This window comes from Mesoplodon bidens, assembly GCF_964165515.1.
Source record: "Mesoplodon bidens genome assembly, chromosome: 16".
NCBI classification, from domain to species: domain Eukaryota; kingdom Metazoa; phylum Chordata; class Mammalia; order Artiodactyla; family Ziphiidae; genus Mesoplodon; species Mesoplodon bidens.
Window position 1 is genome coordinate 14,319,623 of NC_138173.1, and position 6,502 is coordinate 14,326,124.

The window sequence follows — 6,502 nt, forward strand, 5'->3', positions numbered from 1 at the left end:
TGTTTTTAATCTTTTTATTCTCCATCTAATAAGCTGAATTAAAACTAATAAGCCGAATTCCTTGTACCTGTCATGAAAGCTATTTCCCTTAACTTTGGCATATGTGTAATGCAGAAAGTAAGAATCTGATCATTTGGATCTTGTGTCTAGTGTGTCAGATATTCAAGAATAACTCCAGAGTGCCTCATCTCTACCGGACTTTCTCAATTCCCATCTTTGGGAAAAAATGGCTTTCTCCACACCCCCTTCCCTCATGAGAATTTTTTTTTTTTAAAGGGCTTCAAATGCTTGGCTTTTTATTTATTTATTTGTTTATTTATTTATTTATTTTTGGGTGTGTTGTGTCTTCGTTTCTGTGCGAGGGCTTTCTTTAGTTGTGGCAAGCAGGGGCCACTCTTCATCGCAGTGCGCAGGCCTCTCACTATCGCGGCCTCTCTTGTTGCGGAGCACAGGCTCTAGACGCGTAGGCTCAGTAGTTGTGGCTCGTGGGCTCTAGAGCACAGGCTCAGTAGTTGTGGCACATGGGCTTAGTTGCTCCACGGCCTGTGGGATCTTCCCAGACCAGGGCTCGAACCCGTGTCCTCTGCATTAGCAGGCGGACTCTCAACCACTGCACCACCAGGGAAGCCCCTAAAATAGCATCTTTTTAAAAAATTTCCAGAACAGTAAATGATAATTGATAAGGCGTGCATTCATTTCAACTCAATTCCAAAACTTTGCTACATGTTCAGCCCTAAACTAGGTGCTACATGGAATACAAAAGAATTCTACTTTAGACCGTGTAGGTGACACTATGCAGTCTCTGAGCATGAATAGTTACATTATTTGCTCATGAACAAAAACATACACCTTGGGACTGAATATGAATCTTTAAAAATCAAACTTGGGATATTAACAACTGATAGAACAGATTTTCCTGCTAAAAGAATAAAATGAACAAAATAAATAAACAGGTTTTAAAAGACAAATCCACTGGGATAATATGAGGAAACTGGATGGAATAACAAATAATCACGGACCCGGTTTTCAACCTGGGTGTTCAGAAGAGGGAATGTTAATGCTTCAGCAACAATCATGTAAGATAGCTTTTTAAAAATAATTCAAGATAGACCTAGAGTCTGTCATACAGAGTGAAGTAAGTCAGAAAGAGAAAGACAAATACCGTATGCTAACACATATATATGGAATTAAAAAAAAAATGTCATGAAGAACCTAGGGGTAAAACGGGAATAAAGACACAGACCTACTTGAGAATGGACTTGAGGATATGGGGAGGGGGAAGGGTAAGCTGTGACAAAGCGAAAGAGAGACATGGACATATATACACTACCAAACGTAAGGTAGATAGATAGTGGGAAGCAGCCGCAGAGCACAGGGAGAGGAGATCAGCTCGGTGCTTTGTGACCGCCTGGAGGGGTGGGATGGGGAGGGTGGGAGGGAGGGAGATGCATGAGGGAAGGAATGTGGGAACAGATGTATATGTATGACTGATTCACTTTGTTATAAAGCAGAAACTAATTTAAAAAAATTTTTTTAAAGAAAATAATAATAATTCAATATAATACCAATGTCAAGATAATTGCTGAAAAGCAAAGACGTCTGAAAATATTTGCTAAGCTAACTACAATTCTTCTTTTAAAAAACTCAAGAATTGAATTTGTAAATCTAAGAAAAATGGGGACATTTAATCTTTATGTAAACCCCTAAAAATGAGTTCTGATTCATTTACAAGGAGCCAGTAAATTTACAGTGCTGGCCTTTCAGGGAGGTGCATAAGCCCCTAGGTTTCTATAGATGGGCATGAAGTGGTGGTCTTGGCGGGGGTGGCAGTCATCTTCTGGGGTACATGGCAACAGACAGCAGGGCACTAGTTTCTGGAAAGATCTAAGTAGAAAAAGAAGTAGAAAGACCCCACTCCCAGGAAACTAGAGTACCTCCTGAGCACCACAGTATAGATTCATGTGCTCAGAAAAGAGAAATTAAGAGGGAAGTTTGAGAATCAAATAGACCCAGGTTCCAATCCAGACATATGATTTGGAGAAGTTACTATACCTCTCTAGTTTCAGTTATCTAGGCAATAAAATATAGAAAACTGCAGTACATATGCTGTATACTATTTTTGAGAATTTAATATGGTGCTTGGCATATAATAAACGTTGCCCCCCAAAATGCAGCTTGTGTACTAAAGTTGGTCTAATGTTGTGCTGATAGAACTAAGGAAAAGGTCTAAGACAAAGGTTAGGGCAAAGCTAAATGTGGCAGGGGGGTGTTAATGGCTCCAAAGATAAAAGGATGAAAGGGCAAGAAGAGCTGGTGAGCACAGCAGGTGACCACAGGAGCCAGTAGGGACTGGGTGAAGGAGATGCAAGGGTACCAGGAATGTCTTCAAATCATTAAGAATTGTGTTTGGATGGATATGTCTGCCTTTTTCGCTTCCCTGAGGACAGTGTCCATTGCTTTCACTGGCTTCTCAAAGGAATATGTAACTTAATTAAAAAGAGGAAACGCTGGGAGAGCATTTTCCTCTCTTCATGATTAAAGCACTGCAGTGGAAGACCAACGCATTCTCTTATTTTTAGGGGGCTTCTTTCCTGCCACAGCCAGCTCATTTTTGTAAAACAAACAGGTGCATGGATCTGCACAGCATGTTCATGGCTACTGAGTGTGAACTTGGGCTTCTCTCTGCAAGAAGTGCAATCAGCTGAAGAAGGTGTGACTGAGAAATAGACTTTGGCATTTACAGAAGAAAGATTGAGATTCAAAATCTGTGGTTCCATTTTGTGATCATGGTACTACTGAATCTTTTATCAAATTTAAAATTGTTTGCATTCGTGAGTACATAGAATTCTTGCCAGGTAAAGCTACTTTAATTTGGTGAACTCAGGCCTGGAGTATATTTTATTTCTAAATTTATTACTTTTCTCAAATTTATTCAGTTCAAGAGGCTGTAAAGTGGATGCCGATGCCTCTTACAAGGTAAAGATGTTGTTTACTTTGGCCAGCTTCAAACGCTTTTGGAAGGAGCTGGGTGTCAATATCTACAAATATAGTTGCACTGACTTCAATTTGGTAGAAAGAAATTTGATTCTGATACTTCGAACTGCAGTTTTTAGCTCATGACCCCACTCCTCAGCTGTAATTCTACAAAAATTTTCCATTAAGGGCAGAGCACATTAATTTTATCTTTGAGGGCTTCCCTGGTGGCGCAGTGGTTGAGAGTCCGCCTGCCGATGCAGGGGACGCGGGTTCGTGCCCCGGTCTGGGAAGATCCCACATGCCGCGGAGCGGCTGGGCCCGTGAGCCATGGCCGCTGAGCCTGCGCCTCCGGAGCCTGTGCTCCGGAACGGGAGAGGCCACAACAGTGAGAGGCCCGCGTACCGCAGAAAAAAGAAGAAAAAAAAAGAAATTTATCTTTGAGCTAATATGTACAATTTACTGAAGTATTTCATACGTTTTTAAAATTGTTATTGTTTTCTAGACTATCAGATGTAAAAATATATGAAGTCTATTCAAACATGGAATAACTCAGATTGTTGCTGCTTGTAATCCTTTTCTTTTCAGTGAGATAATTCAAGTTTTGTTTCTCCCCAAATATGAGATCTCAACGAGCTTAAGGGGTGAAATCAAATCAAGTCATCTGGCTCAGGATTAAATTTAGACAATATTTCTTAGTAACTATTTTGGCTGAAATTCATACAGAATAACATCCTAATAGCTATTAATATGGTGAAAAGTTCACTGTCATCTGTCAGAATGCATAGCACCCGAAGAAGATTCACTATCGTACATTTTCATTAAATTAGCACCTTTGACCCAGAAGTTCCAATACAAGAATTACCAAGAATAAAAACATTTTTGGGGCTTCCCTGGTGGCGCAGTGGTTGAGAGTCCGCCTGCCGATGCAGGGGACACGGGTTCGTGCCCCTATCCCGGAAGATCCCACATGCCGTGGAGCGGCTGGGCCCGCGAGCCATGGCCGCGGAGCCTGTGTGTCCGGAGCCTGTGCTCCGCAACGGGAGAGGCCACAGCAGTGAGAGGCCCGCGTACAGCAAAAAAAAAAAAAAAAAAAAAAAAAAAAAAAACATTTTTGCATCAAACCAAAAAGTCCATGACATACCAGATCCATCTATGTCCCTTCATACATACATGGTCAATAACTTTGTTTCTTTTTCATTACAACATTGTTTTTTTTTACATTAATATGTTTTATTTGGGAAGATTGTTCATATATATTTAAAGGTTTCTAGTTAACAAAATTCTATTTATTCTGACAGGAAGCTCAAACAAGTCTTTTTAAAAAATTTCTGTGCTTTATTGAGAAAAGGAACATTGACATCAAAAACGTGTCACCACAAATCCAAATCAAGTCTCATATCTATAATGTTGTTCGTGATGACTAAGGTGATTATTGATGAGCCTGGCACAGTGTAAGATCTGAAAGTCTTTCTGAACCACCAAGAAATGATTAAATTATTGAGATACAGAGGATATAATATGAAATCCGAAGAGCTGTTTTAGACTACTGACTGGTCCACTTACTGACAGATCCTTTGTGCACTTTCCCCAGTCTCCCCTAATATTAAAATTTTGCAAAAAATGGCACATCATCATCACCAGAATATTTGCATTGAACTTATTCACTTACCCAGTTTTACTTGTTCTCATTTATGTGTGTGTGCATTTAGCTGCATACAATTTTATCCACTACCACAAGGATCTCTTCTGTTGCCCTTTTATTATCAAACCTACCTTCCTCAGCCCATCCCCCATCACTAAGCTGTTCTCCATTTCCAAGTTTTGTCATTTCTAAAATGTTATACAAAATGGAGTCATACAGTTTGCAACATTTTAGGTTTGGCTTTTTTTCACTGAGCATAATTCCCCAGAGATTCACTCCAGTGACTACTTGTATCAATAGTTCATTCTCTTTTATTTCTGAGTAGTATTCCGTGGTGTTGATGGAATAGCATTTGCTAAACCATTCATCTGATGAAGAACATCTGGATTGATTACAGTTTTGCATTTTTGTGAATAAAGCTGCTATGAACACTCATGTACAGGTTTTTATGCAAATGTTTTCATTCCTCTGAGTTAAATGCTCAGGAGTGCAATTGCTACACCACATGATAATTGTGAAACTTTTTCCAGAGTGGCTGTACTATTTTACATTCTATTGTGCAGTGTATGAGTGATCCAGTTCCTCCACATTATCACCAGCATTTGATATTATCACTATTTTAAAAATTTTATCCATTCTGACATCCATGTAGTGATATCTTATTGTGGTTTTGGTTTGCATTTCCTTGATGGCTAAAGATGTTCAGCATCTTTTAATGTGCTTATGTACCATCTGTATATCTTTCTGGGGGAATTGTCTCTTCAACTCTTTTGCCTATTTTCTATTTTAATTGTGTGTTCTTTACTGTTGAGTTTTGGGAATAATTTTATATGCTACACATTAGTCCTGTGTTGGATATCTGATTTACAAATAATTTCTTCCAGCCTGTAGTTTATCATTTAATTTACTTAACACGGTCTTTTGCTAAGAAGATGTTTTAAACTTAGGATAAAGTCTAATTTATCAAGTTTCCCTTTTATCGATTGTGCTATTGGTGTCAAGTCTAACACTTCTTTGTTTTGCTCTAGATCCTTAAGATTGTATCCTATTTTTTCCTAAGAATTTTATAGTTTTACATTTTATATTTAAACCCACATAATTAACCAAATTTGAGTTAATTTTTGTATCAAGTGTGAGGATTAGGTCAAGCTTCATTTTTTTTCCCTGTGGATGTCCAATTGCTGCAGCACTATTTGTTAAGAAAACTGTGCTTGCTCCACTGAAGTGCTTTTGCACTTCTGTCAAAATTAAGTTATATTTGCGTGGGTTTATTTCTGGGTTCCCCTTTTTATTCCAGTGATCTATATGTCTGTTCCTCCAATACTACACTATCATGAGTACTGTAGCTATAAAGTTTGACTTTTTTGGTGAGAGTAATTTTAATCATTTCATTCTTCTTTTTCAAGATTATCTTAGCTCTGGCAGAGTCTATGAATTGCCATATAAATTTTAGAATAACTTGACCATGTCTATAAAATATCCTGCTGGGATTTTGATAGGAATTGCATTAAATCTGCAGGCCAATCTGAGGAGAATGGCCATCTTTACTACATTTAGTCTTCTAATTGATGAGTGTAGCATGAACATGGCATGTCTCTCTATTTATTTAGGTCTTATTTTATTTATTTTATTAAGATTTTGTAATTTTCAGCATACAGATCCTGTACATGTTTCCTCAACTGTATACCTAAGTATTTTTTTTTCTTTGGAATCATTGTAAATGGTACTAGGCTTTTGATTTCAGTTTCTGCATGTTTACTTTTAGTATACAGAAATGTGATTAAATTTTGTATGTTGATCTTGTATTCTATGACATGAATGAATGCACTTATTAGTTCTATGAGTTTATGTGTAAATTCCTTGGGATTTTCTATGTAGCTAATC